Below are 5,475 nucleotides of genomic sequence, written 5' to 3'. Positions count from 1 at the left end.
CACTGGCTGCTGCATGGTGGGGTTTCGGTGGTAAGCGGTTACTGTATCAGAAGCCACAGCCTTAGTGTAGCAGACACATGTCAATCAAACCACAAATGAGTGTGTGCTCGTTTATTGGCTTATCAGGTGTAGGCACATGATCCAATGATTGGGCAAACTAATGTTCCTGCTAATGTTTGTGCTTGAACATTGAGCCCTGTAAAGGCTACATCTTAATGGGTTACTTAACAGTTCATATTGCAGGTTTTCTAGTGTTTTGCTTGCATCCTTTTCTTACTGACTTGAAGTCTGAAAAAGCTTCTTGTCCTTAAATAGTTAAGTATTCCAGAAAGCTGCCAATACAAGGTGTTTTCCTGTGTCCCTGGTTGCCATATAGAAGCTGACTCCATTGATTTCCTTGTCTAATGACTAAAAGAGATGTTATTTTGATTAATTAGAAAGTAGCTAGCATGTGGGCCTGCCTCCTATCCCGTCTCCTGACATTTAAAGCCTGCTTTTTCTTGGTTGGGGGATATGAACTGCTGCTATTCTTTAAATGTTACATTGCAAGGAATCTACAGAGGTCAAACAGGATAGAACCCACTGGGGCATGCTTCATAATGATGATTCCTTAAAGGGACATCATCATCACATGAGATTTTACAGTTTGATTAAAGTAGTATGAATACCAGAATAAGAAAAGAAATTCTTAGCAAACCAAAAACCGCCTCAAATTAAATATACAGTATGTTAAAGGTTTTTGTTCATTCTTGGAGAAATCCAAGATATATAACTGCACTAGAGATGAGCGAACACCAAAATGTTCGGGTGCTCGTTATTCGGAACGAACTTCCCGCGATGCTCGAGGGTTCGTTTCGAACAACGAACCCCATTGAAGTCAATGGGCGACCAGAGCATTTTTGTATTTCGCCGATGCTCGCTAAGGTTTTCATTTGTGAAAATCTGGGCAATTCAACAAAGTGATGGGAACGACACAGCAACGGATAGGGCAGGCGAGGGGCTACATGTTGGGCTGCATCTCAAGTTCACAGGTCCCACTATTAAGCCACAATACCGGCAAGAGTGGGCCCCCCCCCCTCCCAACAACTTTTACTTCTGAAAAGCCCTCATTAGCATGGCATACCTTTGCTAAGCACCACACTACCTCCAACAAAGCACAATCACTGCCTGCATGACACTCCACTGACACTTCTCCTGGGTTACATGCTGCCCAACCGCCCCCCCTCCCCCCCACAGCGCACACCAAAGTGTCCCTGGGCAGCCTTCAGCTGCCCTCATGCCACACCACGCTCATGTCTATTTAGAATTGCGTCTGCCATGACGAGGGACCGCAGGCACACACTGCAGAGGTTGGCACGGCTAGGCAGCGACCCTCTTTAAAAGTGGCGGAGCGATAGCCCACAATGCTGTACAGAAGCAATGAGAAATAGAATCCTGTGCCACCGCCATCAGGAGCTGCACACGTGGGCATAGCAATGGGGAACCTATGTGCCACACACTATTCATTCTGTCAAGGTGTCTGCATGCCCCAGTCAGACCGGGCTTTTTAATTCATAGACACAGGCAGGTACAACTCCCTATTGTGAAGTCCCTGTCGACCCACAGCATGGGTGGCTCCCTGGAACCCACCGGCGGTACACAGAAATATCCCATTGCATTGCCCAACACAGCTGAGGTAGTAATGTCGTGCTTAATGCAGGTGGGCTTCGGCCCACACTGCATGCCCCAGTCTGACTGGGGTTCTTTATAAGTGTACAGATGTAGTAAAAACTCCGTGTGCACCTACAGCATGGGTGGGTGCCAGGAAGCCACCGGCGGTACATAGAAATATCCCATTGCATTGCCCAACACAGCTGAGGTAATAATGTTGTGCTTAACCCTTTCCAATCCAATTTGTATATGGTTTTCCTAGGGGGCTTACTCTTTTTCTGCCGTTATACAACGGCGCTATATGCTGGCTAAAGCCAGTACTGCATGAGCTGACACGTAGGATAGGCTCCGACAGCAGAGAGGCTGGCAATATACAGTAAGAGAACCCCGACGGACGTCTACCAACAACGGAGCTGTACAGCCTTAAACCCTAATGTCTTCACAGGTCACACAGTGGACTGGAAAGGGTTAATGCAGGTGGGTTTCGGCCCACACTGCATGCCCCAGTCAGACTGGGTTTCTTTATAAGTGGAAACAGATGCATTTATAATTCCCTGTGGACCCACAGCATGGGTGGGTGCCAGGAAGCCACCGGCGGTACATAGAAATATCCCATTGCATTGCCCAACACAGCTGAGGTAGTAATGTCGTGCTTAATGCAGGTGGGCTTCGGCCCACACTGCGTGCCCCAGTCAGACTGGGGTTCTTTAGAAGTGGACACATGTAGGTTAAACTCCCTGTGGACCCACTGCCTGGGTGGGTGCCAGGAAGCCACCGGCGGTACATAGAAATATCCCATTGCATTGCCCAACACAGCTGAGGTAGTAATGTCGTGCGTAATACAGGTGGGCTTCGGCCCACACTGCATGCCCCAGTCAGACTGGGGTTCTTTAGAAGTGTACAGATGTATTAAAAACTCCGTGTGCACCTACAGCATGGGTGGCTCCCTGGAACCCACCGGCGGTACATAAAAATATCCCATTGCATTGCCCAACACAGCTGAGGTAGTAATGTCGTGCTTAATGCAGGTGGGCTTCGGCCCACACTGCATGCCCCAGTCAGACTGGGGTTCTTTAGAAGTGGACACATGTAGGTTAAACTCCCTGTGGACCCACTGCCTGGGTGGGTGCCAGGAAGCCACCGGCGGTACATAGAAATATCCCATTGCATTGCCCAACACAGCTGAGGTAGTAATGTCGTGCGTAATACAGGTGGGCTTCGGCCCACACTGCATGCCCCAGTCAGACTGGGGTTCTTTAGAAGTGTACAGATGTATTAAAAACTCCGTGTGCACCTACAGCATGGGTGGCTCCCTGGAACCCACCGGCGGTACATAAAAATATCCCATTGCATTGCCCAACACAGCTGAGGTAACGTCAGCTGTAATGCAGGTGGGCTAAAAATTAATTTGATTACACTGTAGGCGAGGGCCCACAAAAATTGCTGTATCAACAGTACTAATGTACATCCCAAAAATTGGCCATGGCCAGCCAAGAGGGCAGGTGAAACCCATTAATCGCTTTGGTTAATGTGGCTTAAGTGGTAACTAGGCCTGGAGGCAGCCCAGTGTAACGAAAAATTGGTTCAAGTTAAAGTTCCAATGCTTTTAAGCGCATTGAAACTTATAAAAATTGTTCTGAAAAATTATTTGAGTGAGCCTTGTGGCCCTAAGAAAAATTGCCCGTTCAGCGTGATTACGTGAGGTTTCAGGAGGAGGAGCAGGAGGAGGAGGAGGAGGAATATTAGACACAGATTGATGAAGCAGAAATGTCCCCGTTTTGGATGGTGAGAGAGAACGTAGCTTCCATCCGCGGGTGCAGCCTACGTATTGCTTACGTATCGCTGCTGTCCGCTGGTGGAGAACAGAAGTCTGGGGAAATCCAGCCTTTGTTCATCTTGATGAGTGTTAGCCTGTCGGCACTGTCGGTTGACAAGCGGCTACGCTTATCTGTGATGATTCCCCCAGCCGCACTAAACACCCTCTCCGACAAGACGCTAGCCGCAGGACAAGCAAGCACCTCCAGGGCATACAGCGCTAGTTCAGGCCACGTGTCCAGCTTCGACACCCAGTAGTTGTAGGGGGCAGAGGCGTCACCAAGGATGGTCGTGCGATCCGCTACGTACTCCCTCACCATCCTTTTACAGTGCTCCCGCCGACTCAGCCGTGACTGGGGAGCGGTGACACAGTCTTGGTGGGGAGCCATAAAGCTGGCCAGGCCCTTAAAGACTGTTGCACTGCCTGGGATGTACATGCTGCTCGATCTACGCACATCCCCTGCTACCTTGCCCTCGGTACTGCGCCTTCTGCCACTAGCGCTGTCGGCTGGGAATTTTACCATCAGCTTGTCCGCAAGGGTCCTGTGGTATAGCAACACTCTCGAACCCCTTTCCTCTTCGGGAATCAGAGTGGGCAGGTTCTCCTTATACCGTGGATCGAGCAGTGTGTACACCCAGTAATCCGTCGTGGCCAGAATGCGTGCAACGCGAGGGTCACGAGAAAGGCATCCTAACATGAAGTCAGCCATGTGTGCCAGGGTACCTGTACGCAACACATGGCTGTCTTCACTAGGAAGATCACTTTCAGGATCCTCCTCCTCCTCCTCACGCTGAAAGGATGACAGGCAATCAGCCGGTGTACCGTCAGCAGCGGCCCAAGCTGTCTCTTCCCCCTCCTCCTCATCCTCCTCATGCTCCTCCTCCTCCTCCTGTACGCGCTGAGAAATAGACAGGAGGGTGCCCTGACTATCCAGCGGCATACTGTCTTCCCCCGCCCCCGTTTCCGAGCGCAAAGCAGCTGCCTTTATGGTTTGCAGGGAATTTCTCAAGATGCATAGCAGAGGAATGGTGACGCTAATGATTGTAGCATCGCCGCTCACCACCTGGGTAGACTCCTCAAAATTACCAAGGACATGGCAGATGTCTGCCAACCAGGCCCACTCTTCTGAAAGGAATTGAGGAGGCTGACTCCCACTGCGCCGCCCATGTTGGAGTTGGTATTCGACTATAGCTCTACGCTGTTCATAGAGCCTGGCCAACATGTGGAGCGTAGAGTTCCACCGTGTGGGCACGTCGCACAGCAGTCGGTGCACTGGCAGCTTAAAGTGATGTTGCAGGGTGCGCAGGGTGGCAGCGTCCGTGTGGGACTTGCGAAAATGTGCACAGAGCCGGCGCGCCTTTACGAGCAGGTCTGACAAGCGTGGGTAGCTTTTCAGAAAGCGCTGAACCACCAAATTAAAGACGTGGGCCAGGCATGGCACGTGCGTGATGCTGCCGAGCTGCAGAGCCGCCACCAGGTTACGGCCGTTGTCACACACGACCATGCCCGGTTGGAGGCTCAGCGGCGCAAGCCAGCGGTCGGTCTGCTGTGTCAGACCCTGCAGCAGTTCGTGGGCCGTGTGCCTCTTATCGCCTAAGCTGAGTAGTTTCAGCACGGCCTGCTGACGCTTGCCCACCGCTGTGCTGCCACACCGCGCGACACCGACTGCTGGCGACATGCTGCTGCTAACACATCTTGATTGCGAGACAGAGGAGGAGGAGGAGGAGGAGGAGGGTGCTTTAGTGGAGGAAGCATACACCTCCGCAGATACCACCACCGAGCTGGGGCCCGCAATTCTGGGGGTGGGTAGGACGTGAGCGGTCCCAGGCTCTGACTCTGTCCCAGCCTCCACTAAATTCACCCAATGTGCCGTCAGGGAGATGTAGTGGCCCTGCCCGCCTGTGCTTGTCCACGTGTCCGTAGTTAAGTGGACCGTGGCAGTAACCGCGTTGGTGAGGGCGCGTACAATGTTGCGGGAGACGTGGTCGTGCAGGGCTGGGACGGCACAT

This window comes from Eleutherodactylus coqui, chromosome 4 (genome assembly GCF_035609145.1).
Source record: "Eleutherodactylus coqui strain aEleCoq1 chromosome 4, aEleCoq1.hap1, whole genome shotgun sequence".
Classification (NCBI taxonomy): Eukaryota; Metazoa; Chordata; class Amphibia; order Anura; family Eleutherodactylidae; genus Eleutherodactylus; species Eleutherodactylus coqui.
This window is presented reverse-complemented; position numbering follows the sequence as displayed.